Source organism: Panthera onca, chromosome D2 (genome assembly GCF_046562875.1).
Source record: "Panthera onca isolate mPanOnc1 chromosome D2, mPanOnc1 haplotype 2, whole genome shotgun sequence".
Classification (NCBI taxonomy): domain Eukaryota; kingdom Metazoa; phylum Chordata; class Mammalia; order Carnivora; family Felidae; genus Panthera; species Panthera onca.
In genome coordinates, this window is record NC_138349.1 from 78,769,657 (window position 1) to 78,793,199 (window position 23,543).

Genomic DNA, 23,543 nt, shown 5'->3' on the forward strand with positions numbered 1-23,543 from the left:
CCAAAAGGTGCCCTCCTCAATGCCCATCACCCACCCTCCCCATCAACCCTCAGTTTGTTCTCAGTTTTTAAGAGTCTCTTATGCTTTGGTTCTCTCCCACTCTAACCTCTTTTTTTTTTTTTTTCCTTCCCCTCCCCCATGGGTTTCTGTTAAGTTTCTCAGGATCCACGTAAGAGTGAAACCATATGGTATCTGTCTTTCTCTGTATGGCTTATTTCACTTAGCATCACACTCTCCAGTTCCATCCACGTTGCTACAAAGGGCCATATTTCAGTCTTTCCCATTGCCACGTAGTACTCCATTGTGTATATAACCACAATTTCTTTATCCATTCATCAGTTGATGGACATTTAGGCTCTTTCCATAATTTGGCTATTGTTGAGAGTGCTGCTATCAACATTGGGGTACAAGTGCCCCTATGCATCAGCACTTCTGTATCCCTTGGGTAAATTCCTAGCAGTGCTATTGCTGGGTCATAGGGTAGGTCTATTTTTAATTTTTTGAGGAACCTCCACACTGTTTTGAGATGGGGTATTTTAAATGGCACAGGTACAAAATTTTTATCTATCTGAACGTCTTTATCATTTGATAACTCAGCTGGTGTAAAACGTCTAAATCCTTTAATGTGAGCTTGTTGTTTGGTTCATTGATGGACTAGTTGAAAAAGAAGGCTAGCACAAAATCTATTAGTGTAAATATAGAGAATACTCAAGGGTTTAGGGGAATGTGAAAACATGGTAAGAAGGTAGCAAATGGGGAATGAATGAATAGAGAAAGCCACACCAACCTGGAAGATGACAGAGTGGGGTTTGTGTTACAGTTAAGGCCAATAAACAACGGGAAACATTGAAGCTCCAATGAAACAGGTGCAAAGAAATAAGTTGGGATGTCATCGTACCTGACTTCTCACAGAGGCTAGATCCATTAAAAAAAAAAAAAAGACTTGGAGTAATCTCTTGGGAAGTACAATTTATAACACCATAAAGAAAGTGTTAATAAAGTTAGTTGGTAAAAGGCACTACCATTTGATTACACTCAAAGGCAAGGAAATACAATTTCTGCTTTTATACTCCTACTCAATTTATGGCTTGATTTATATTTTATACTTAATTACACAATTAATAGGAGTTCATTAAAGTAAAAAAAAAAAAAGTCATGTAATCCAATCACTAGGGGATAACTTTTGTTTGTATGCCTCCCACTTTCTTTCTTTATTAAGGTACATAACTGGGTACCTGAATATATACAATTAGGTAATTTCTTCTTACTTTATAACAAGTTAATTTCTTTCTATGTCAATAAATACAACACAAATAATCAGAAATTATTACTGTTATTCTCATGTTATGGGCAATAAAACTATGGCTAGTTACAGTCAGTAAGAGAGCTAATCATATGTCAAACAATAGGTGTTATCCAAGTATTTTGGCTTCTATTAAGAAATTGCCCAAACTTATACCATTGTAATTCCCTCAATAATATATATGTACGTATGTTGTATATATGTATATATACATAGATATATAGTTGAGGGAATTTTATGTATTCCCCCATCAATACAGATAATTATATTTTTCATTTCTGCTAAAAATACATTTAATTTTTATAAATTTTATTTATTTAGTTTTGAGAAAGAGAGAGAGCACATGCACAAGAGAAGGAGGGGCAGAATGACAAGGAGAGAGAGAATCCCAAGCAGGCTCCACGCTGTCAGCACAGAGCCCGACTCAGGGCTCCAGGGCACAAACCATGAGATCATGACCTTAGCTGAAATCAAGACTTGGACACTCAACCAACTGAGCTACTCAGGCGCCCCCCCCCCCCATTAAAATTTTTAATTCATATTTTTGATTACTTTTGAATTGGATTTCAGCATATAACTAACAATCATTTACATCCTATTTTTTTTATTGTTGGCTTATTTCTGTATGTAAGAACTCTTGAAGGACTACATCAGTTTCTTTTTATAACAGATTTTTTATTTTTGTCTTAATTTTTAACACGTATTTCAATTTGTATGTGACAAATCTCTCCCAATTTAGGAGTTTTCACTTAGTGGAGTTTTATCTACATATTTTTAATGCTTTCTCTGAGTTCCTGCTTCAAAATCCTTCCCGACCACACTGACATAACCCTCAAGTATGTTTACAGTTTCTCTCTTTGTATTTAAATGTTTAGTCTATCCAGTATGTATTTGCGTAAACGATATGAGAGGAATTGGACTAACGAATTATTTAGTCTATCGTCCCAAGTTCATAAAAGCAATAATGCAATCTGGCATATTGATTCAGGATGCTCCTTTATGACAGATCAGAACTGTACATGTTGAAAATCTGTTTCACACTTTCTCTACTTGAAACTTATTTGGCACCAACTCCTTTCTCCTACTTCTATGAATATAACTTAATAACTGGGTGGTCAAGTTTTTACATTTAGAAGATTTTTCAAAACTTGTCTTGGCCATCCTGTCTTACTTGTCCACATTGATAGGAGAATTATTTCGTAAAGGACAAAAATCTTGCTAGTTTGATCAACACGTCATCAAATCCCAGGTGAGTCAGTGTTCCATGTACTGAATGATTATATTTCTCGGCAAAAAATCGGTAACTGTTTCTCTAGAGATCCTAAACAATTCTCATTTTTAGTATCTGCATATATTTCATAATTTTGTTGAGATCTTTTTCTCTAACTTTTGTAACTGACTCCTAGACTTAATGTTATAATAATATCTGGTGGCCTGTTCAATGTTTTTGTTGGAATCAGTTGATGTTTCTTTCTGGAAAACACTTAAAGTTATTCTTTAACCTTTGGAACAAATGTTTGTATATGTAGGGAAGAATGGCTTCAATATAAGTATAGATATGTATTTAGGCTTTTTAATTTTATATGTATTTATAAATATATCAAAAATCTTACTCATTTAGGTTCTATAATTGATATATGAAAGATGAGTATTTTCATAATTCCTGTTTTAAATGTACTCAGCAATTTTGCTTGATTTTCTTTAAAAACATCCTTAATTTTGCAAAGGTGCCTGGGTGGCTCAGTCAGTTAAGCATCGGACTTCAGCTCAGGTCATGATCACATGAGTCATGGGTTCAAGCCCTGCATTTGGCTCTGTGCTGACAGCTTGGAGCCTGGAGTCTGTTTCAGATTCTGTGTCTCCCTCTCTCTCTGCCCCTCTCCCGCTTATTCTCTCTCTCTCTTTCTCTCTCAAATAAATAAACATTAAAAATTTTTTAAATAAAAAATAAACCCTTAATTTGGCAAATCATCATGGGATGGCTGAATTGAAGAGCAATAATAATAAAGAATTCTTCATTTTTGTAGTAGCCAGCACTTGTAAGTGATACATTAGGTATCTTTGACTTCATTTACTGCATTGTTTTCATTATTTTCCTTCTATTTTTTTGTAATTTTTCTATGATATCAACTATAACTCCTAGTGTTCACCTTCTCCTGTTTTCTACAGCGTGCTTACAGAGTTTTTTGTCTTCTATTAATAATTACATTTCATATTTCTGAAGTTATTTACACTTTAGAATCCAATGTAAAGCAGTTTTAAACCCTGGTGAATTAGGTAAATATCAAGTCTTTCTCTACTCTGTGTGGTATTCATACCACCTGTTACTTCTCCCCTAAATGTTTTGCTTGTATGTTATTAGTCCATGTGGTTTTACATCATGTATAACTTCTATGGAGAAAGAAATTTACACTTGCCTTCTTTCTGTAGCAGTGCTTACAATAGTCATTTCATCTTATTTCTATGCTAAATGATGTAATGCACATAGACCACCTTTTTATGCTTTGACTTTCTCACTCCTTTTTTTAATAATTTTTTTAAGTTCATTTATTATTGAGAGAGAAAGAGACAAAGAGAGCGAGAGAGAGAGAGACAGAGAAAGAGAGCGAGAGAGAGAAAGACAGAGAGAGCATAAGCTGGGGAGAAGCAGAAAGAGAAAGGGAGACCTGGAATCCGAAGCAGGATCTAGGCTCTGTGCTGTCAGCACAAGAGCCCGACATGGGGCTCGAGCCCACGAACCTTGAGATCATGACCTGAGCCCAAGTCAGATGTTTAACTGACTGAGCCTCCCAGGTGGCCCTGTACTTGATAAATCTTTACTTCTTTTTTGGCAGGGTTAAACAACACGCGGTGTATTAGAACTTCCTATAACTTTTACACATGAAAAAATGTAATTAAAACTCTAAAATTTTAATTTTTTTAAACTTCACTAATGTACCTCCACTGATTTTAACAAATTGATTCATAGGAACGTGAAAGTCACGTTTTTCTTAGGTTTGTGCAAAGTATAACATTTCATTAGTGAACCAATTTCCTTCCACAACTTCTTTCTTTTATAACATTTCTCGCTTTTTTTGCACAATCTTTAAAAGTTCCTTTAGAGAGGATATTTTAATAATAAACTCTTTAGTAAAAGTCTTTATTCCTAAAAGACAGCATCCCTGGTATAGGATTCTATGGAGAGGGCAATTTGCCTTCAAATTCAAAGTTCTTATTCCACTGGCTCTTGGCTGCATCATTATTATAAAGAAACAAGAAATCATCACGCTCATTGCCCTTCCTTTGTAGGTGGTATAGCCCTTCTTTCTGGAGACTTATAAATCCCTTTAATTGAAGTATCTTCTGATTTCAGTGTTATTCCTGTTTGGGAATCACTGAACTTCTGAAATGAAGGACCTGTGCCTGCTTCCATCAATACTGGAACAGATCACTTGTGGGTTTTTGTTTTGTTTTTTTAAATTTGACTTTTCTGTAATCTCTACACCCAGAGTGGGATTTGAACTCACAACCTTCGGATCAAGAGTCACACAGTCCACCAACTGAGCCAGCCGGGCACCGCCAGAATCACTTGCTTTATACTTTGAAAACTGCATCGCTTCTGTTCTTTCTATACTCTTCTTTTGGCTTTTGTGTATCATTTACATGGAGAAATATTTTGTTTCTGTTTTTCTTTTTTAAATTTAAATTTTAGTTACATAACATACAGTACAATATTGACTTCAGGAATAGAATTCAGTGATTCATCACTTACATACAACACTCAGTGCTCATCTCAAAAAGTGCCCTCCTTGATGCCCATCACCCATTTAGCCCATCTCCCACCCACCTCCCTTCAGCGACTCTCAGTTTGTTCTCCATCATTAAGAGTCTCTCATGATTTGTTTCCCTCTCTTCTTCCCCCCCACTCATTTCTTATATGTTTATCTGTTTTGTTTCTTAAATTCCATATATGAGTGAAATCATATGTCTTTTTCTGACTGACTTATTATGTTTAGCATAATACTCTCTAGCTCCATCCACATCATTGCAAATGGCAAGATTTCATTCTTTTTGATGGCTGAGTAATATTTCATTGTATATCACACCTGTTTTTAAGTTTATTTATTTATTTTGAGATAGAGAGAGTGGGGGAGGGGCACATAGAGGGGAGAGAATCCCAAGCAGGTTCCGCCCTGTCAGTGCAGAGCCCGATGAAGGGCTCGAACTCACAAACCATGAGATCATGACTTGAAGTGAAGTCAGATGCTCAACTGACTGAACCACCCTGGCACCCTTATATCACTTCTTCTTTATTCATTCATCAGTCGATAGACATTTGGGTACTGTCTTTAGTTTGGCTATTGTTGATAGTGCTGCTATAAACATTGGGTGCATGTACCCCTTCGAATCAGCATTTTTGTATCCTTTGGGTAAATACCTAGTAGTGCAATTGCTGGGTCGTGGGGTAGTTCTATTTTTAGCTTTCTGGGGAACCTCCATGCTGTTCTCCAGCGTGACTGCATTAGTTTGCATTCCCGCCAACAGTTCAAGAATGTTGCCCTTTCTCTGCATCCTTACTAACACCTGTTATTTCCTGTGTTGCTAATTTTAGCCATTTTGACAAGTCATTGTGGTTTTGATTTGTATTTCCCTGATGATCAGTGATTTGAGCATCTTTTCATGTATCTGTTAGCCATCTGGATGTCTGCTTTGGAAAAGTGCCTATACATCTGTTCTGCCCATTTCTTAACTGGGTTAATAGTTTCTTAGGTTTTGAGTTTGATAAGTTCTTTATAGATCTGGGTTACTAACCCTTTATCAGATACGTCATTTGCAAATATCTTCTCCCATTCTACAGGCTGCCTTTTAGTTTCGTTGATTGTTTCCTTCACTGTGCAGAAGCTTTTTATCTTGATGAGGTCCAGTAGTTCATTTTTGCTTTTGTTTCCCTTCCCTTTGGTGACATATCTAGTAGGAAGCTCCTCCAGCTTAGGTCAAAAAGGTTGCTGCCTGTGTTCTTCTCTGGGAATTTGACAGTTTCCTGTATCACATGTAAGTCTTCTATCCATTTTCAATTTGCTTTTGTGTATGGTGTAAGAAAATAGTCTAGGTTGATTCTTCTGCATGTTACCGCCCAGTTTTCCCAACACTATTTGTTGAAGAGACTGTCTTTTTTACATGGATATACTTTCCTGCTTTGTCAAAGATAAGTTGACCATATAGTGGTGTGTCCATTTCCGGGTTTTCTATTCTGTCCCATTGATCTATGTGTCTGTTTTTGTGTCAGTACCATACTGTCTTAATGACTACAGCTTTATAACATAGCTTGAAATCCAGAATCATGATGACTCTAGTTTTATTTTCATTTTTCAGGATTGCTTCAGCTATTCGGAGTTTTCTTTGTTTCCATAGAAGTTTTAGGATTATTTGTTCTAGCTCTGCGAAAGATGCTGGAGGTGTTTTGATAAGGACTGTACTAAATGTGCTTTGGGTAGTATAGATATTTTAACGATGTTTGTTCTTCCATCCTACGAGCACGGAATGCTTTCCATTTCTTTGTGTCCTCTCCTACTTCTTTCATAAGCTGTTCTATAGTTTTAGAATATAGATCTTTTACCTCTTTAGTTAGGTTTATTCCTAGGTATCTTATTTTGCATTTTGTTCCAAAATTTTTCTTGCTCTCTTCTCTGTTCCAATTTTCCTCTCCTTCACACTTCCCAGCTCCTCTATGTCTCTTATCTTGGGTTTTCTATTTTTCAGATGTGTCATCCAGTTTACTCTCTCCCCAACTGTGCCTTATTTTTGGCTTACCAACACACTGATTGAATTTTAAAAGCATTTCTAACATTTTTAATTTCTTAAAAGTGTATTTTTATTTAATCAAACAAGCTTGGTCACATTAATAGATTTTTATTTTTCTTCATAATTTTGATTTTATTTTTTATAGTTCATTTAAAAAAAAAAGAATGACCATTATATTCATTATATATAAATGTCCTATCTGCAATTGTACACTGTTGATTTTGTTGACCATCATTTTTTTCCCTTATGTATTTAAAGGGTTTTCATTGCAAGTTCATGTTTCTTAACAGTTTATTTAGAACATTTTTGATTTTTGTTTTTTTAGAGAGACAGAGAGAGAGAGTGGGTACTTGGGCATGCACAAGTAAGGGAAGGACGGATGGAGAAGGGGAGAGAGAATCTTAAGCAAGCTCCATTCCCAGCACAGAGCCCAGGGCAGGGCTCAATCTCTGGACCATGAGATCATGACCTGAGCTGAAATCAAGAGTTGGATGCTTAACTGACTGAGTTACCCAGGTGCCCTAAGGTGTGTTTTTAAAAACGTATCCCTCGAGGCACCTGGGAGCTCAGCCAGTTGAGCATCCAACTTCGGCTCAGGTCACGATCTCGTGGTTCCTGACTTCGAGCCCTGCATTGGGCTCTGTGCTGACAGATTCTGGATGCTGTGTCTCCCTCTTTCTCTGCCCCTCCCCTGCTCGTACACTGTGTGTCTCTCTCTGTCTCTCAAAAAATGAATAAATGTTTTTTAAAAAGTCTAAAATGCATCCTTCAAAGAAGATTTTAGTTTTCTTTTGCTAATTTTCTCAAAGCACTTACAACATGGGGACAATTAGAGTAAATATTTCAGCTTTGTATTTTTCTGGCCACATAGGTGAAATGAACTCCCTGAATAAAAGTAAGATAGGCTATTGTTTACAAGTTTTCAAGTGAAAAAAGTTTCCCTCTCTATTCAGAGCCAAGGTTAAAATAATTATAGACCTGTGATTGTCCTTTGTAGAGTTTTTTTTTTTCTTTTCATCTAGTCCGCTCACTGTGAATGTTGACTTTCAGTGGTTCCAGTATTATTGAATAGATTTCCCATTTGCCCTCCTGTTCCTTAATTCTTTAGTCCACTGATACCCAGATTCTGTGTCAACAGAAATTAGCAAAATATGTCACAGGCAAGCAGTAGCTCCAAGACATTCTTGCCCCAATGAATTTATCACTTCTGAAGAATTTCCTTTCTTCTGTATCATCTCAGTCGTGTATTTAAGAAAATGTATTTTTATACCTCAACCAGCATCTCTAGCTGTGTGCCCAGAAAAGCATTTCATCCACAGTATTTCAAAAATAGTAAACCAATTTAGTTCTTTGCACCCAAAATTATTCACATATTTCTCTTCTTATATGTTTCTAATTATTTACTTTACATTTTTACCAGGTTTATCAGGGTATGAGTCTTATTTAATTGCCATTCAACATGAATTAATAGGGATATAGCTTGGATAGAAATTTTAAAAATAAACAAATAACAGTGGTTTTTAACAGGCATAAAAAACACAAAGTTTGTCTCTGTCATGCAACATAAGCATTCGAAGACAAATAGTATGGCTTAAACATCATTAGGAACCAAGGATTCTCCATACTGCATTTCTACGTCATAGTCCCAGATGGCTGTGCAACTCCAGCTATCACATTGGTATTCAATCCAACAGAAAAAGGTAACACTGAGACCCCTCACTGCATCATTGCCTTTGTTAAGACTTGTCAGAAGCTATACAAACCACCTCTATAAGACCCTGACCATGACCAGAACATTGTCACACTGCAACACTTAGCTTCAAGATAACTTTGAAAATGCCAGCTTTACACAAGGTACTCATGTGCCCAATTTATATTCTAAGTTCCTATTAGTGAAGAAGGATAAACAGAAACTGGAAAAGACCCATCGGCCTCTGATATGACATATCCATAAGCACTGATGCTTGCGCTCAAAACACACTGATTGTCACTTCCAAAGAAACAATTCCAAAGCTCCCTCCAAGTGCAAGGTCTCTGGGGATGTTCACTTCCTCCCATTGAGCCAAGATAGGGCTTCAGATGGCCTGATTGTTTATAAGTGGTAGAAAACTGTTAAGAGCAATCATAATTAAAATTTCCAAGTAATAAGTAGTAGGCTTCTGGTCAATAGCAGTTATCAAGCTTTCCTTGATAAGACCAAGAAAGGTTTCCTTTATAGGTGGTACCATAAGTTTTTAAGCTTGTTCAGCTCTCAGTCCCTGATTCTTCTTTCTAAGGGAGAAAAAAAAAATCTCCTTTTTGTCTGTAGTACCAGCCTCTGTCTTTGGGAGATTGTTCTTTGTCCCTTAACTTCCATAAACCATCCAGGATGCCCTTCCTAGAGTATCCAGAGTTTTTGTGACCTGTGGGTTTGGGAGCCCCCTAAGTTGATTTTAAAGAATGAATTTTCACAAATTTTTGTAGGCTAGGCTCATGACTTTTCACTCATTTCAACTCTTTGTGAAGCATTTTGATTTGTTTGCTTGGTCCCCGTGTCCAAGAAACTGTAGCCGAACATTTTTGTCTAGACGTAGACTTTAAGCCTAAAAGCTAATTTTATGCATACTAGATCCTGAACTCTTATTCCACTTTTATTTCCTTGAAGAAGCTACATCACGGCTTTCTAAAACAACAGTTTGGGGTAGAAAGACAATACATTCATTTGGCCTTTACCTCTAGGTGGCTCCCAGAATGCGAAGAGAACTCTTAACCATGGACAAGCCTGCAGCGGAGAATCACCACTGGGAAGAAGGAAGGAGCAAAGGAGAATATTCTCTGCAGTCTCTTCCCTCAATGTCTCTAGTCTTGTACATATCACCTCCATTTCATTACATCAGAGTGAACATCTTTCTCTGACTGCACCCCCTTTTAACAGAGCCAGTAACGTTTGTCTTTATTTCTAGGTGCCATATGCCAAAACAATACCTGGGGGTTCCATCACACTATACGTAATGAGAAAAATATTCCAAGAGTGGTTTCTGCCACCATATGACTTTTTTGTTTTGAGTTCGGTTAAGAGCTTGGATTCTGGAACCAATGCCTGGGTTCAAATCCTAGATTTGCTACTTTCAGTAACCTCTGGCAGGTTTGTTTCAAATGAGGATAATACTATTGTCTGTTTCCCAGGGTTGTCATATGAATAACATCAAATAAAATCATGTTAGCAGAATGTCTGGAAGTTAAGTACAGAGCTCTGTGAATATTAGATGTAATTGTAATAAATTATGATGCTAATAATAATAGTAATAATGATAATGATTATATTTTTTTCGTCTGTATCCTTCAGATTTACACTAAGATTTACAGTGGAATGGAGTTGAAGACCACATTTCCAGTCAATTCTCTGTATCATTATATTCAATAACTACTCTGTACCAGCCACTGTTCAAGGCACCCAGTTGAAGCAGTGAATAAGAAAATCCTGTTCCAATGGAACTTCTGGCATTCTTACCTGCACTGAGCCTCATTTCCTGCTGCGTAACATCCCAGACCTCTGGGTAGATACAGTAAATAAAGAACCATAATTTCCTAGCATGCACTGCTCCCAGGGTTTTTCCTGAAGGCACGTTCTCACCTTTCCTCATGAGATTACACTCCCAGAACCAACCACCAATTAGCCTGACTCTCCACTTAGTTATTTTATGGGCCCCTTATTCTTTGCCCGGACTGAAAAAATATTCCCACAGGTGAGGAACTGTGGGGGCTCATCCTGTGTATTTAAACTTGATAGCACATGGGGAAGGAGGCACTCATCATCCTCCTGCCTGCTTCAGGTGGTTTGGTTTCATGAAGACGACTCAAAGTGTGCCATGTGCTCAAGTCTGAGAAGATTATTCTCCATCCGGATCCGTTTACCTTACAATTACTGTCAAGTCTTCCAAGATTCTGGCAGTAGATGTTCTGCCAGTCTTTACTTTCTGTACTTTGGAATGTTTGTCTCTTGCTCCCTGTGTCTTCAGAAGAATTTTAATTAGAATTTTGGAGAGAATGCATGTGGCACTGCTAAGCCACTTAAATCAGATGTATGCATCATTTTCAGGTAAAATCCTAAACATGGGACGATTTTCACTGTTGACTTGTCTTTCTTCCTACAATATTTTTAGCACTTTTTATTTTGCTTGATATCATGAAGAACTTTCTAAAAAATTTTTTAACGTTTATTCATTTCTGAGAGACAGAGAGAGAGAGAGAGCGGGGGTGGGGAAGAGGGAGAGGTAGACACAGAATCCGAAGCAGGCTCCAGGCTCAGAGCTGTCAGCACAGAGCCCGATGTGGGGCTCGAACTCACGAACCATGAGATTATGACCTGAGCCAAAGTCGGACGCTCAACTGACCGAGCCACCCATGAGCCCCTATCATGAAGAACTTCCAAGCAGACTTAATTATACAGCATCCTTAACATCAAGGTTATTTTAAAATCTGGTTCAAATATTCTTTTCAGAATATAACTTTATGTTCTGGTTCCTCAATATATCTACCACATGATATTTACATTATTAAATGTTTAACTCTATTACAAAAATTATATGTAACCTCCAAAAGATATAGTTCTTGGGCTTTTTTTTTTTTTACTGATTTCAAAGACAGTTTTTTAAAGTATTTTAAAATACTGCTCATTGACAGTAAGAGTTTTTTTGGAATTAAAACGTATGCCCTATTTACCTGAGGCCATTGCACTTTTCCCAGCATCCTTGCAGCTCACTATGACTGTGCTGGAGACACACAGCGAGTGTGGCCTGGGAATTACCTCCCAAGTAAAGCCCTTCATGCAAGTCTCCAACCCTGTCTCCTCCCTGAGGCCTTTTCGCTGAGCGCTGACCCATAGAATAAGTCTGAGTCACCAGATGTCTGTGCTGAGCAGAGAGAACCTCTTCTCCTCCCTCGCCACTGTTGGACCTTTACGCAAACAAGACAGAAACCTCTATTTCATAAATCCATTCAATGTCGTATTTTGGTTTTTTTTCTTTTACAGCAGTAAATCTCACTTGACTGATTCAGAAGCCAAGTAAAACGATCAATGGGATCCTCTTTCTATATCAGTTCCTGAGAAAGGGTGAGTCAAGTCTCACTGGTTGGGTGTACTGGGGGAAGGAAAAAAGGTTATACCATTGATCTCTCCTCCTCACCTGATTCCTTCTCCCTTGGGTATCCTCCCTCTTATCAGGACTTGCTTTAAGAAAGAGTTCACAGACATTCAAGCACCACAGACATTCACTCCTTGCTTTCATGTGCTACGTTCTGAAAGAGCATACTATGATAGCAGCAGATCCTCTCTTTGGGTAGTGGCTCCTAGAATATGAAAAAGCAAAAAAGAGTGAAAGAGTCAGCTATTCTCATCATCAGACCTCAGAATCAGTGATAACATTGTTGCAGCAATCTTGCAAGGGAGAGACCGACTTCAGCATAAAGCACTGGCCTACAGCCATCCCATGATGCACTAAAGAAAGCAGAGCACTGTGGCATGGGGTCTGTGTGGGTACGTTTGTGCAGGCTGCCAAACGCTCAAGGGGCATGCTCCCAGCACGTAAGGTAGTGAGATTAACACAGATTAGATTTATGTCATGATAAAGAGGGACATTCCAGGCAGTTTTTCTTCCTTCAATCAGTGCCTTCAACTCATCACAGAGATGGTGGTCCCCACATTGAGGAAAGGACCCAGGGCCCAGACTTTTTGGTTTCAATTCTCTTTGTTTCTCATTTGTCCGAATCCCTAATCATATAAATAAGGCTGTCATGCAATTTACCTTACTTCTCTCATCATAAGCCCCAATTCTCAGTTTTTTCTAATTATTACCCACATTTGGTTGTTGAGGACAGCAAGAATATCATCCCAATGAAAGAACAATACAATGAAATTTAGAATACCCTTCATGGGGTCCGGGTACACTGCTTCCAGTGGGGTTACACACACCTAGGACTTTACAGTGTTTAGGGCTGCGCTTTTATGTTTATTTTCCCTGTTTACACATTATTTATTTATTTATTTATTTATTATTCATTCATTTGAATAAATAAATGTTATTTAATAAATAAATGAGCAGGGGAGAGGCAAAGAGAGAGGGAGACACAGAATCCGAAGCAGGCTCCAGGCTCTGAGCTGTCAGCACAGGGCCCGAGGCAAAACGTGAACCCACAAAACATGAGATCATGTCTTGAGCTGAAGTTGGACGCTTACCTGAGTCACCCTGGTGTCCCATATTTTCTGCTTTATAACCTAACTTCTTTCATTGGAATGACCAAAAATATACTGACATGGCACTACCTTAGGGAATCTACAAATCCATTCGTATTTCCTTCAGTACTTAATGATATGAAGAACATAACATTTCCAAGACTTTCAGCCATCCCCCAATTTATAGGTGATCTCTTGTCTATATCTGTTTGCAGAATATCCCCCAAAGACTCAATCTACCTTGAAAAGAAAACTTTGGCTGGATCAAGGTCTTCAGTCAAAAAGAAAAAAATTAAAATTTTGTCATGTATACTATGTAGGTCCTGATCTCTTTTCTGAAGGGCACGTTCTAGCCACAAAACAGTAATAAGTTCTCAAGCAATATCCAAAATCAACATCATGAGAAAATTGAAGCTTTTTGAGATCTACTGAATATTACAGGCGATAAAAATCCCTGATATTTTCAAATCCCTGATATTTTCAGCATAATGTAACCTCCTTACATAACTACCAGAGGGTAAAAGCAAAACAAAACAAAAACTCTTATTGTGGACTGCTGAAGCTAAATCAGCCAGCCATTCTTCAGTCTTAATTATATATGTCCACAAAAATCTGTCTACTGAAATTACATATGTATATGTATATATACTTACATATGTATGTATTATTTGTTCATAAAATTAGAATGTGCATTAGGAATTTTAACCCTACAACACGGTGACCATTAGGAACTCATATCCTATATAAATGTTTCTCCAGATTCGAGGAGATACGGCTTAACTTCCTTGTTTATGCACACAAAATAGCTTAAATAATGGTAAATGTTCCTGCAGATATGGTCCTAGCCACATCAATGAATTGAGGAGTTCTAATACTAATCCAACTGTATTGCTGATAATCAACTAAGCATTTTTCAAAACTCCGTCAAGTAATTTTAAGACACCATTGTTAGCCTATAAAGCTGGAGACTCAACATAATATATTTAGTAGTGCTTATGCTCTCAATGGAATTATTTATATTAAATGTTGTATACAGCAAAAGCAACACTGAAGAATCCATAGAAAATGTACTGGAAGGTTGTTACGAAAAACAAACAGCATTTTTACTCTCATGCATAGAGGTTACTTGAGATCATGAGAATATTAGAAAGTGTTATCTACATACACAAGGTATTTCAAACATGAATAACGTGGCCCCAGTCTTGGAAAAGAAACGATGGCTAATCTCAGGAAGTCTGGCCACTTTCCTGGCCATGTGGTTGGCCAAGACAGGATTCTGCGTGAAAAAGGTACGGCAACTAGATGTTATTGGCAGAGGTAAGATTGTTCCAGTTCTGAATAATCATTGCATAACCTGGACATTACATAACTACGGAATTTCACCTCCGTAGCTGGGGATGCGGCTAGTTCATGTCTCACCCGCTGCAGTAATAGTCTAAGCAGAGCCATAAAGACGGGACAGAGTTCTGAGGCAGATCCGAAGGACATCTGAGTTTCTGGAGGTAGAATTATCCAGTTGCTCAATCACAATGTTATGAATATGTGCTTATGATTATCTTAAAACTCTCTGAATGTTTTGAAAACCTCGAATATTAAAAGGCCATTGCAGTCACCATGGCAAAGAAACTGTTGGACTATATTTTCCGTAATACAGGTTCTCACTTCACTGGAATCATCATAAAGGAATTTTGAAAAACATCAGCACTTGATCAAAAACTTTGTTGCCTCCATCTTACACATTTTCAGGAAAAGTTCACCGTACAAACAATACTATGAATTTAAATTGGCCAAGCTCTCAGAGAAACTTGAAAATCTTCCTCTGGTCAGGAGTTTTGACCTTAATGTTAACAGTCATTATATGTTGTTTCCAAATTTCATACACTAAACGCTATAAAATAAAAATGGGAAGACTTATGGTCTAACAATAGCACTCATCAATGATTCTGCCTTGACTCTTAAAAATCTAGCTATGTATTTTTTAAAATCAACATTCCAGTTATCATCTACAGACATAAAGTTCCTTTCTTTAGCACCTATATTCACCATGTCCCCATTTGTCTTGAAAACTAATCTTCTGAAAAATATACCACAGAAGGTCTTCATTGAAAATGTCCTGGAAAGTATACTGACAAGTTCTGACAACAGATAGGGTAGCTAAATTACAAAGTGAATCCTGGAATCAATTCATTACATTTCAAAATGAAGGCCAAAGCACAAACAGACACATAGATCAATAGAACAGAATAGAAAGACCCAGAAATAAACCCATGATTATATGGCCAATTAATCCTCGAGAAAGAAGGCAAGAATATGCAATGGAAATAAGATAGTCTCTTCAACAAATGGTGTTGGGTAAACTGGACAACTACATGCAAAAGAGTGAAATGGGACCACTTTCTTTCACCATACACAAAAATAAACTTGAAATGGATTAAGAATGTAAATGTGAGGCCTGAAACCATAAAAATCCTAGAAGAGAGCACAGACAGTAATTTCTCTGACATCGGCCGTAACAACATCTTTCTAGATATGTCTCCTGAGGCAAGAGAAATAAAAGCAGAAATAAACTACATCAATATAAAAAGATTCTGCACAGAAAAGGAAACAACTAATAAAACTTAAAAGTACCCTACTGAATGGGAGAAAATATTTGCAAATGACATATTCGATAAAGGGTTAGTGCCCAAAATATATAAAGAACTTCTATAACTCAACACTCCAAATATGAATAATCAATTAAAAAATGGGCAGAAGGCATGAATAGACATTTCTCCAAAGAAGACATAAAGATGGTCAACAGACACATGAAAGGAGGCTCAACATCACTCATCTTCAGGGAAATGCAAATCAAAACCACAATGAGACATCACTTTCCACCTTTCAGAATGACTAAAGTCAAGAACACAAGAAACAAGTATTGACAAGGATGTGGAAAAAAAAGGAAACTTCACGTGCTTAGGTAGAAAGGCAAATTGGTGCAGCCACTGTGGAAGACAGTGTGGAGTTTCCTCGAAGAATTAAAAATAGAACTACCCAGGGCACCCAGGTGGCTCAGTTGGTTAAGTCTCCGACTTCAGCTCAGGTCATGATCTCACAGTTTGTGGGTTCAAGCCCCGCATCGGGCTTTGTGCTGACAGCTCAGGGCTCTGTGCTGAGAGCTCAGAGCCTGGAGTCTGCTCACACTCTGTCTCTATCTCTCAAAAAATAAACATTAAAAAAATTTTTTAAATACAACTACCCTATGATCCAATAATTGAATTTCACTACTGGATATTTATCCAAAGAATGCAAAAGCATGAATTCAAAAGGATATATGCAGCCTTATGCTCAATGCAGCATTATTTACAATAGGCAAAGTAAGGAAGCAGCCCAAGTGTCCATCAACTGATTAATGGAAATTTTATATATGTATATATAAAATAGTAGTGCTTATGCTCTCTATAATCATATATATATAATAAAATATTATTCAGCCATAAAAAGGAAGGAAATCTTATTTGCAATGACATAGATGGATCTAGAGAGTATAATGTAAGTGAAATAAGCCAGTCAGAGAAAGACAAATACCATATGATTTTACTTATATGTGGAATTTAAGAAACCAAACAAAGGAGCAAAGGAAAAAAAAAAAAAAAGAGAGAGACAAGCCAAAAAACAGACTCTTAACTATTGAGAACACAAACAGATGGTTACCAGAAGGGAGGTAGGAGGGAAAATGGGTAAAATAAGTGAAAGGGGATTAAGAGCACACTTATCTTGATGAGCACTGAGCAATATATAGAATTGTTGAATCACTATATTGTACATCTGAAATTAATATAGCACTATATGTTAATTACATTGGAATTCAAATTTTAAAAATAAATAAAAAAATACATTTACACCAAAAAATTGAAGGCAAAGACATTGATATGTTGTCTGAGGACAAGAGAGAGTCTACTCCCACTAGGGATCTTAAAATAAGACTCAATAAATGTCTCCAGAAGATGACTATGTGAAGTTGTATTTGTTACCTAAGAGCTAAGGAAGGTGATGGTTACATGAAGCATACAACTTCTGACTAGAACAGTGGAAAAGGACCCGATGCCCAGAACTTCTGATTGTGATATTTTTGTTTGGCTGTATTTTTACTTCTAGTAATGATTCTGATTCCTCTTAATTTGCTTAAGACTTATTGACTATTAGCCAAACCATTGTGTTGTGTTTTTAAAATTGACATACAATTCATATATCATAAAATTCACTCCTGTAAAGCATGCAATTCATTAGTTGTATATACTTACAAATGTATGTAACCATCTTATTTTCTAATTCTACAACAGTTTATCACCCCAGGAAGGAACGACATATCTATTAGCAGTCACACTCCATTACCCCTCACCCCTTGGAAATTTCTAATCCACTTTCTGTCTCTATAGATTTGTCTATTTTGGGAATTTCATATAAATGGAATCATGAAACATGTGGCCTTTTGTATCTGCTTTCTTTCACTTGTGTAATGTTTTCAGAGTTTATCCATATTGAAGTATGTATCAGTATTTCATTCTCTTTCATGGCTGAATAACATTCCATTGAATGGATATACCATTGTTAGGTTTTTCAGTCATCACTTGATGGACAGTTGGGTGGTTTGCAATTTTGGCTACTATAAATAGTGCTGATATAAATATCTGTGTAAAATTTGTTGTGTAGATATATTTTTGGCATATGTCTTTAATTCTCTTGATGATATACCTGAGAATGAAAGTGTTGGCTCATATGATAATTCTATGTTTAACTTTTCAGGGACTGTCAAATTGTTTTCTAAATTTACTACATCATTGTATTTTCCCACCAGCAATGTCTGAGTGTTTTAATGTCTTCCCATTCTCTGCAAAATTTATTTATTATCTGACTTTTTGTTTATAACCACCCTAGTGAGTTGTTGTATCTCGTTGTTTTATTTTTGCATTCCTTTAATAGTTAATGATGTCTAGCATCTTTCCATATGTTTATTGGCCATTTGTTTATCTTCTTTAAAGAAATATCAGGGGCGCTTGGGTGGCTCTGTTGGTTAAGTATCCAACTCTTGATTTCAGCTCAGGTCATGATCTCATGATTCATGAGATCAAACCCAAGTTGGGCTCTACGCTGCCAGAGCAGAGTCTGCTTGGGATTCTCTCCTTCCCTTTCTCTCTGTCCCTCCCACACTTGCTCTCTTTCTCAAAATAAATAAATAAACATTAAAAAAAAGAAATATCTATATGCATAGTTAAGTGCTCCTTTTTAATTGGGAAATTTTCTTTTTTCTTTTTTAATTATGAGTTATTTGTGTATCATCAATATTAGATCTTATCAGGGAGTCTGCATTGCTCAGTTGGTTAAGCATCCAACTTTGGCTCAGGTCATGATCTCACAGCTTGTGATTCAAGCCCCACGTCGGGCTCTGTGCTGGCAGACAGCTCAGAGCCTGGAGCCTGTTTCAGATTCTGTGTCTCCCTCTCTCTCTGTCCCTTCCCTGCTTATGCTGTCTCTCCTTCAAAAAATAAATGAACATTAAAAAATTAAAAATAAATAAATAAATAATAGACCTTATCAAATACATAATTTGAAAATATTTTCTCCCATTCTGTGGGTTGTCATTTCACTTTCCTGATAGTGTCAAAGCACGTAAGTGTTTAATTTTAATAAATGCCAGTTTTTTAAATTTTTTTTTATACTTAGTGGCATACTTAAGAAACTATTGTCTCATCCAAACTCACAAATACATATGCCTGTGTTTTCTCTTTACACATTTAGCTCTTACATTATCTCTTGATGTAGTTTTAGTTAACTTTTGTATATGGTATGAGGTAAGGCTCCAACTCTTTTCTTTTGCATGTGATATTCAGTGAGTTTCCCAGCATTCTTTGTTGAAAAGACTACTCTTTCCCCAGTCAATGGTTTTGGCATATTTGCAGAAAATAAATGAACCTTAAGTGTATGGATTTACTTCTGAATCCCTCATTCTGCTCTATTGTTGTATGTATCATACAAAATGTGTCCAGAGAGATAAACAGGGAAATGATCATGTAAAGTCTTATAGATCTTTACCAACTGGGCCATTTGCTCTGTGTGAAATGGGATTCATTGCGGTAGTATATATAGTATATAATATATTAACTTAATATATATATTATAATATATTAACTAGAGAGAGAGAGCACACGCATGGGAGAGAGGGGCGCAGAGAGAGAGAGAGAGAGAGAGAGAGAGAGAGAGAGAGAGAATCTTAAACAGGCTCCATGCTCAGTGCAGACTCGTATGCAGGGCTCGACCCCATGACCCCAGGATCATGACCTGAGCCGAAATCAAGAGTCAGATGCTTAACTAACTGAGCCACCTAGGCACCCTAAATCTGAATATATTTGGAAGAGAAAACTAACCTATTTTCTATAAGATTGGAAAGAAAAGGGGGTGTTAAAGAAAACTTTACTACCTGAGCAATTTGTAAGATGAAGTTTCCATTAAACAGTATGGAAAAACTCTAGATAAGGATTGGTGCAGTTTAAAAGTAGAAAAATTATCTAGAGTGCACTATTGAACCTGTTATGTTAGAATGTATTTTAAACATCTAAGTTTAGATGCTGAGTTATTTTTTTATAATGACTTTTTAAATTTAAATCCAAGTTTGTTAACATATAGTGTAATAATGGTTTCAGGAGTAGAATTTACTGATTCATCACTTACATATAACACCCAGTGCCCATCCCAACAAGTGCTGTTCTTAATTCTCATCCCCCCACCCAACACCCCTACAGTCACCCTTAGTCTGGTCTCTATTTAAGTCTCTTATGGTTTGCTGAGTTATATATATGAGTCTGCAGTTCAGAAAATGGTTAAGGGTAGGCATATAATTTTGGAGTTGTAATTATTTTTCTTTAGAGTTTTTTTCTATCTATCTGTCTATTATTTATTTATTATCTATCTATCTATCTATCTATCTATCTATCTATCATCCATATCTGCTATGGACTGAATGTTTGTGCCCTTCCCCCAGAATTCAGAAGTTGAAACCCTAATCCTCAACATGATGGTATTTGGAGATCGGGCTCTGGTAGGTAATTAGATTATAAGGGTGGAGTCTTCATGAGGGGATTAGTGACCTTACAAGAAGAAACATGAGCAAACCTGTTTATTCTTCCTCTCTCCATCCTGTGAGGACACAGCAAGAAGGCCTCCATCTGTAAACCACACACAAAAGAAGCTAGCACCTTGATCTTGGATTTCTCAGTCTTCAGAACTTCATGAATTTCCATTGTTTAAGCCATCCAATTGGTGCTATTTTATTATAGCTCCCCAAACAGACTAACACACTATCCATCTATCAGTCATCTATGCATTTAAATATAGAGATTTGTTTTTCTATTTCTATTTCTATTTCTTTCTAATTCTATTTCTATTTCTCTAGCCTAAATCAACTCTCCTGAAAATTGATCCCAAGGAATCAACTGAAGTAAGGATACCATTTTTCCAGAAGTCATCTTCTAAGTTAAAAAAATAAATAAATTGGGGGTGCCTGGGTGGCTCAGTTGGTTGAGCATCTGATGTCAGCTCAGGTTGTGATCTCATGGTTCAGGGATTTGAGTCCTGCATTGGGCTTTCTGCTCTCAGCACAGAGCCCACTTCAGATCCTATGCTCCCCTCTGTCTCTAGTCCTCCCCTGCTCATGCTTTCTCTCTCAAAAATAAAAAATAAATAAATAAACATTAAAAAGAGAGCTAAAACTGTAGTCAAGAAACTCCTGAATTTTATTATGTTATTAGTTGTTATCTTATTTTATTAAATGTTATCTTCATTTGCCAAGCACATAAAACTATGCATACATTTACACACATACATAAACACTCACACACGCACCCACACACAAGAAACAAAATTACAGGGGTGCTTGGGTGGCTCAGTCGGTTGAGCAACTAACTTCAGCTCAGATCATAATCTCATGTCTCATGAGTTTGAGCCCAGCGTCAGGCTCTGTGCTGACAGCTCAGAGCCTGGAGCCTGCTTCAGATTCTGTGTCTCCATCTCTCTCTGCCTCTTCCCCACTTGCTCTCTGTCTCTCTCTGTCTCTGTGTCTCTCTCTCAAAAATAAATAAACCTTAAAAGTTTTTTAGAAAAAGAAAAAAGACACAAAATTACAGGAGTAAGAATAAGTAGACAATGAAATAGTTTGGTTTTACTATCAACTAGAGAGAATCGTATGTACTCTGATCCTAATCTTAAGTAGCATAATGATTACTATCTACCAAGCACAATAACATTAAAAAGCTGGTGATAATGATCTGCACAAGTAGCAGGAAATAATAAGGGACAGGAGGACTATTTATCCAAGCCCTGAATATTGACCAGTGTGTCCTCATATTTTCAAGATTCTTCTCATCAAAGTTGTCAGATGCTTCATGTTGCCCTGACTGTATTAGGTACGTTGTCTAAAGTACTTTTAACATCACAAGCCTCATCAAACTAATATGAAAAGATAGATGATAGATACATAGATAAAGCGTTTGAGAAGAAGGGCTGACAACAAGTCTACATTCTTTTCCTGTGGAAAGAATGACCTCAGACTTACCTCCACTAGCACCGTTTCCCTGGAAACCTAATGGTTTAACTGTGGCATATAAGTTCTGTTACTAAGCAATGATGTTTATTGCAAAAATGATTCATAGGTGGTGAACTGCATTTGGGTTTGCAGGGCTGGGAATAAGCTATTAAAACCTATTGAGGCACAGGCCTTGGATCCTCCATGGCACATCAGGTTCCCAGGGGGAGTTGAGAGTTTTGCTCAAGGGATGTTACAAGATACTGGTCCAATGTTGAGTAAGACTGATCAAATCCAGGGTGGTTCCTACTTTAGCGTACATGGTCTCATCCTTTATAAAAGGACTGATGCTTGGGTTTCTTTAAGTATTGTAAGGAGTCCTCTTGAAAACAACACCCCTGAAGCTGTCAGTTATGTTGGGATTCCTGTCCCGTATTTTTGCAAATAAAAACAAACTACAGTGAATTTGTTGCCAGATTATGGCACATGCTTCTGTGAATAAAAACGCCAATCCATACCTTCTATGTTATGTGGAGTATGTGTGACCATCATTTTTTAAAATTTATATGGTCATCATTTACGAGAGCAAGTGACATAATGGTTTAAATGTTTCACCAACGTGTCCAGTAAAAATTTAGCCATAGCTTCAATGACATTTCTAATTTAATGTATATTTGCAAATGTTTATTATGGTTCTACATAATTTTGTTTTTTAAATGTTAATGCATTTATTTTGAGAGAGAGAGTGAGAGAGAGAGAGAGAGACAGGGAGATAGTGTGAGCAGGGGAGGAGCAGAGAGAGATGGAGAGAGAATCCCAGCAGGATCCGTGCTGTTGGCACAGAGCTCAACGTAGGTCTCGATATTACAAAACATGAGCTCCATTACCTGAGCCAATAACAGGAGTGGGTCCCTCAACAGACTGAGCCCAGAATACATTATTTCTTTGATTATTATAGAGACTCCATCATTCAAAAATATGTATTTTCACCTCATTTTTTACTTCCTGTTATTTTTACTTAATACACAGTACACTGTAAAATGCTTATTTGGTATTCTAGTCTTTTTAAAATTCATTAAATTTCATTAGAGATATTTTCCCTATTCATCACAATTTTAATTACAGCATGATTTATAAATAGATTTCATATTTTATTCTTTCAAAAGATGTATACATTGCCTTTAAGTATACAAAAGTTTTCTTTACTGAGGGACTTCTATCTTTATAACTGTCTGTGTTGAACCAAGAATTGTGTACCCTGATGTTGATATCATCTAGCAGAACTGACTTATGTCATATAAAAATGCGGGCCCAATTCTACAAGAGAGACCAGAAGTCTTGCTTATGGTTTGAAATTTCCAAGTCTTTAAACAACGGCAGCTAGGACAGAACGCACTGAATGTTCAGAATGGTCTCAGACCTCTCCCATCAGTGTTCCCTCTCTCCTCTTTGCTAAGTAAGATAGGCTCTTGGTCATCCAGCTCCTGGCCTCCCTACAGCTCCAGGTTCTGGTCATCCAGCTCCGGGCCTCCCTACAGCTCCGGGTTCAAGCCAATGGCATATGAGTGGAACTGACTGTCTCCACTTTAGGTATAACCTGAAAGAATTTTTAGATTTTTATTCTTCCTCCATTTCCTCTGGTGCTAGATCACAGATGTGGTTGTGCCCAGATTCCAGTATATAAATTAGGG